General features: G+C 42.1%; 1 non-coding gene across 1 annotated transcript; it reads left to right on the top strand.

Moving 5' to 3' along the window:
- The first annotated feature begins 5,321 nt into the window (after positions 1 to 5,321).
- Positions 5,322 to 5,429, top strand: LOC112713500 (small nucleolar RNA R71). Its single transcript, XR_003158473.1, has one exon. It is a non-coding gene; the product is annotated as a small nucleolar RNA R71 (small nucleolar RNA).
- Positions 5,430 to 6,000: the final 571 nt, after the last annotated feature.

Consider the following 6,000-nt stretch of genomic DNA (forward strand, 5'->3'; position numbering starts at 1 on the left):
TCTATGGTGTGTAGAAACTCCACCGTTGAAAATACATAAGAACAAGGTCTAGGCATGGCTCAGAGGCCAGCCCCCAAACGTGATCAAAAGATCTAAAATGATCCAAAGATGAAAATACAATAGTAAAAGGTCCTATTTGTAGAGAACTAGTAGCCTAGGGTTTACAGAGATGAGTAAATTACATAAAAATCCACTTCCGGGCCCACTTGGTGTGTGCTTGGGCTGAGCATTGAAGCATTTTCGTGTAGAGACTCTTCTTGGAGTTAAACGCCAGCTTTTGTGCCAGTTTGGGCGTTTAACTCCCATTCTTGTGCCAGTTCCGGCGTTTAACGCCGGGCAGTTTTGAGCTGATTTGGAACGCCGGTTTGGGCCATCAAATCTCGGGCAAAGTATGGACTAATATATATTGCGGGAAAGCCCAGGATGTCTACTTTCCAACGCCGTTGAGAGCACGCCAATTGGGCGTCTGTAGCTCCAGAAAGTCCACTTCGAGTGCAGGGAGGTCAGAATCCAACAGCATCTGCAGTCCTTTTCAGCCTCTGAATCAGATTTTTGCTCAAGTCCCTCAATTTCAGCCAGAAAATACCTGAAATCACAGAAAAACACACAAACTCATAGTAAAGTCCAGAAAAGTGAATTTTAACTAAAAACTAATAAAAATATACTAAAAACTAACTAAAACATACTAAAAACATACTAAAAACAATGCCAAAAAGCGTATAAATTATCCGCTCATCACAACACCAAACTTAAATTGTTGCTTGTCTCCAAGCAACTAAAAGTCAAATAAGATAAAAAGAAGAGAATATGCAATGAACTCCAAAAACATCTGTGAAGATCAGTATTAATTAGATGAGCGGGGCTTTAGCTTTTTGCCTCTGAATAGTTTTGGCATCTCACTCTATCCTTTGAAATTCAGAATGATTGGCTTCTATAGGAACTAAGAATCCAGATAGTGTTATTGATTCTCCTAGTTAAGTATGATGATTCTTGAACACAGCTACTTTATGAGTCTTGGCCGTGGCCCAAAGCACTCTGTCTTCCAGTATTACCACCAGATACAAACATGCCACAGACACATAACTGGGTGAACCTTTTCAGATTGTGACTCAGCTTTGCTAGAGTCCCCAATTAGAGGTGTCCAGGGTTCTTAAGCACACTCTTTTTGCCATGGATCACAACTTTATTTCTTTCTTTTTCTCTTTTTTTTTTCCGTTTTCTTTTCTACTTTTTTTGTATTCACTGCTTTTTCTTGCTTCAAGAATCATTTTTATGATTTTTCAGATCCTCAGTAACATGTCTCCTTTTTCATCATTCTTTCATGAGCCAACCATTCATGAACAACAAATTCAAAAGACATATGCACTGTTTAAGCATACATTCAGAAAACAAAATTATTGCCACCACATCAAAATAATTAATCTGTTATAAAATTTAAAATTCATGCAATTCTTCTCTTTTTCAATTAAGAACATTTAGGAAAGGTGATGGATTCATAGGACATTCATAACTTTAAAGCATAGACACTAAGACACTAATGATCAAAAGACACAAACACAGATAAACATAAGCATGATTTTTCAAAAAACAGAAAAATAAAGAACAAGGAGATTAAAGAACGGGTCCACCTTAGTGATGGCGGCTTGTTCTTCCTCTTGAAGATCTTATGGAGTGCTTGAGCTCCTCAATGTCTCTTCCTTGCCTTTGTTGCTCCTCTCTCATGATTCTTTCATCTTCTCTAATTTCATGGAGGAGGATGGAATGTTCTTGGTGCTCCACCCTTAATTGTCCCATGTTGGAACTCAATTCTCCTAGGGAGGTATTGATTTGCTCCCAATAGTTTTGTGGAGGAAAGTGCATCCCTTGAGGCATCTCAGGGATTTCATGATGAGATGGGTCTCTTGTTTGCTCCATCCTTTTCTTAGTGATGGGCTTGTCCTCATCAATGAGGGTGTCTCCCTCTATGTCAACTCCAACTGAATAACAGAGGTGACAAATGAGATGAGGAAAGGCTAACCTTGCCAAGGTAGAGGACTTGTCCGCCACCTTATAAAGTTCTTAGGATATAACCTCATGAACTTCTACTTCCTCTCCAAACAAGATGCTATGAATCATGATAGCCTAGTCTATAGTAACTTCGGATCGGTTGCTAGTGGGAATGATTGAGCGTTGGATAAACTCCAACCATCCTCTAGCCACGGGCTTGAGGTCATGCCTTCTCAGTTGAACCGGCTTCCCTCTTGAATCTCTCTTCCATTGAGCGCCCTCTTCACAGATGTCTATGAGGACTTGGTCCAACCTTTGATCAAAGTTAACCCTTCTAGTGTAAGGGTGTTCATCTCCCTGCATCATGGGCAAGTTGAATGCCAACCTTACATTTTCCAGACTAAAATCCAAGTATTTCCCCCGAACCATTGTAAGCCAATTCTTTGGGTCCGGGTTCACACTTTGATCACGGTTCTTGGTGATCCATGCATTAGCATAGAACTCTTGAACCATTAAGATTCCGACTTGTTGAATGGGGTTGGTAAGAACTTCCCAACCTCTTCTTCGAATCTCATGTCAGATCTCCGGATATTCACTCTTTTTGAGTTTAAAAGGGACCTCGGGGATCACCTTCTTCAAGGCCACAACTTCATAGAAGTGGTCTTGATGCACCCTTGAGATGAATCTCTCCATCTCCCATGACTCGGAGGTGGAAGCTTTTGCATTCCCTTTCCTCTTTCTAGAGGTTTCTCCGGCCTTGGATGCCATAAATGGTTATGGAAAAACAAAAAGCAATGCTTTTACCACACCAAACTTAAAAGGTTTGCTCGTCCTTGAGCAAAAGAAGAAAGAAGAGAGTAGAAGAAGAAGAAATGAAGGAGATGGAGATGGCTTTGTGGTTCGGCCAAAGGGTGAGAAGTAGTGTTTAGGTTGTGTGAAAATGAAGGAGTGAAGATGGGTTTATATACGAGTGGAGAGAGGGGTAGGGTTCGGTTATGGAGGGGTGGGTTTGGGAGGGAAAGTGGTTTGAATTTGAATCGTGAGGTAGGTGGGGTTTTATGAAGGATGGATGAGTGGTGAAGAGAAAGATGGGATTTGATAGGTGAGGGGTTTTTGGGGAAGAGTGGTTGAGGTGATTGGTGAATGGGTGAAGAAGAAGAGAGAGGGTGGTGGGGTAGGTGGGGATCTTGTGGGGTCCACAGATCCTGAGGTGTCAAGGAAAATTCATCCCTGCACCAAGTGGCGAGCAAAAATGCCCTTTGTGCAAATTCTGGCGTTAAACACCGGGCTGGTGCCCATTTCTGGCGTTTAACGCCAACTTCTTGCCCTTTCCTGGCGTTTAACGCCAGTCTGGTGCCCCTTTCTGGCGTTAAACGCCCAGAATGGTGCCAGACTGGGCGTTAAACGCCCATTTGCTACCCTTACTGGCGTTTAAACGCCAGCAAGGTCTTCCTCCAGGGTGTGCTATTTTTCTTTCTGTTTTTCATTCTATTTTTGCTTTTTCAATTGATTTTGTGACTTCTCATGATCATCAACCTACAGAAAACATAAAATAACAAAGGAAAATAGATAAAATTTAACATTGGGTTGCCTCCCAACAAGCGCTTCTTTAATGTCAGTAGCTTGACAGTAGGCTCTCATGGAGCCTCACATATGCTCAGAGCAATGTTGGAACCTCCCAACACCAAACTTAGAGTTTGAATGTGGGGGTTCAACACCAAACTTAGAAGTTGGTTGTGGCCTCCCAACACCAAACTTAGAGTTTGACTGTGGGGGCTCTGTTTGGCTCTGTTTTGAGAGAAGCTCTTCATGCTTCCTCTCCATGGTTACAGAGGGATATCCTTGAGCCTTAAACACAAGGGATTCTTCATTCACTTGAGTGATAAATTCTCCTTTGTCCACATCAATCACAGCCTTTGCTGTGGCTAGGAAGGGTCTACCAAGGATGATGGATTCATCCATGTACTTCCCAGTCTCTAGGACTATGAAGTCAGCAGGGATGTAATGGTCTTCAACTTGTACCAGAACATCCTCTACAAGTCCATAAGCTTGTTTTCTTGAATTGTCTGCCATCTCTAGTGAGATTTTTGCAGCTTGCACCTCAAAGATCCTAGCTTCTCCATTACAGAGAGAGGCATGAGGTTTATGCTTGACCCTAGGTCACACAGAGCCTTCTTAAAGGTCATGGTGCCTATGACACAAGGTATTGAGAACTTCCCAGGATCTTGTCTCTTTTGAGGTAATTTCTGCCTAGACAAGTCATCCAGTTCCTTGGTGAGCAAAGGGGGTTCATCCTCCCAAGTCTCATTACCAAATAACTTGTTATTTAGCTTCATGATTGCTCCAAGGTATTTAGCAACTTGCTCTTCAGTGACATACTCATCCTCTTCAGAGGAAGAATACTCATCAGAGTTCATGAATGGCAGAAGTAAATCCAATGGAATCTCTATGGTCTCAGTGTGAGCCTCAGATTCCCATTGTTCCTCATTAGGGAACTCATTGGAGGCTAGTGAACGTCCATTGAGGTCTTCCTCAGTGGTGTTCACTGCCTCTCCCTCCTCTCCAAATTCGGCCATGTTGATGGCCTTGCACTCTCCTTTTGGATTTTCTTCTGTATTGCTTGGAAGAGTACTAGGAGGGAGTTCGGTAATTTTCTTGCTCAGCTGTCCCACTTGTGCCTCCAAATTCCTAATGGAGGACCTTGTTTCAGTCATGAAACTTTGAGTGGTTTTGATTAGATCAGAGACCATGGTTGCTAAGTCAGAGTGGCTCTGCTTAGAATTCTCTGTCTGTTGCTGAGAAGATGATGGAAAAGGCTTGCTATTGCTAAACTTGTTTCTTCCACCATTATTGTTGTTGAAACCTTGTTGAGGTCTCTGTTGATCCTTCCATGAGAGATTTGGGTGATTTCTCCATGAAGAATTATAGGTGTTTCCATAGGGTTCTCCCATGTAATTCACCTCTTCCATTGAAGGGTTCTCAGGATCATAAGCTTCTTCTTCAGATGAAGCATCCTTAGTACTACCTGGTGCAGCTTGTATTCCAGACAGACTTTGAGAAATCATATTGACTTGCTGAGTCAATATTTTGTTCTGAGCCAATATGGCATTCAGAGTATCAATCTCAAGAACTCCTTTCTTCTGATTCGTCCCATTGTTCTCAGGATTCCTTTCAGAAGTGTACATGAATTGGTTATTTGCAACCATTTCAATCAGCTCTTGAGCTTCTGCAGGCGTCTTCTTCAAATGAAGAGAGCCTCCAACAGAACTATCCAATGACATCTTGGATAGTTCAGACAGACCATCATAGAAGATACCTATGATGCTCCATTCAGAAAGCATGTCAGAGGGACACTTTCTGATTAATTGTTTGTATCTTTCCCAAGCTTCATAGAGGGATTCTCCATCCTTCTGTCTGAAGGTTTGGACTTCCACTCTAAGCTTACTCAATTTTTGAGGTGGAAAGAACTCTGCCAAGAAGGCATTAACTAGCTTTTCCCAAGAGTTCAGGCTTTCTTTAGGTTGTGAATCCAACCATATTCTAGCTCTGTCTCTTACAGCAAAAGGGAATAGCATAAGTCTGTAGACCTCAGGGTCAACCCCATTAGTCTTGACAGTGTCACAGATTTGCAAGAACTCAGCTAAAAACTGATGAGGATCTTCCAATGGAAGTCCGTGAAACTTGCAATTCTATTGCATTAGAGAAACTAATTGAGGCTTAAGCTCATAGTTGTTTGCTCCAATGGCAGGGATAGAGATGCTTCTCCTATAGAAGTCGGGAGTAGGTGCAGTAAAGTCACCCAGCACCTTCCTTGCATTGTTGGCATTGTTGTTGTTTTCGGCTGCCATGGGTTCTTCTTCTTTGAAGATTTCTGTTAGGTCCTCTACAGAGAGTTGTGCCTTAGCTTCTCTTAGTTTTCGCTTCAAGGTCCTTTCAGGTTCAGGGTCAGCCTCAACAAGAATGCTTTTGTCTTTGCTCCTGCTCATATGAAAGAGAAGAGAACAAGAAAATATG

The sequence above is a fragment of the Arachis hypogaea genome, chromosome 9 (genome assembly GCF_003086295.3).
Source record: "Arachis hypogaea cultivar Tifrunner chromosome 9, arahy.Tifrunner.gnm2.J5K5, whole genome shotgun sequence".
In the NCBI taxonomy this organism is placed as follows: Eukaryota; Viridiplantae; Streptophyta; class Magnoliopsida; order Fabales; family Fabaceae; genus Arachis; species Arachis hypogaea.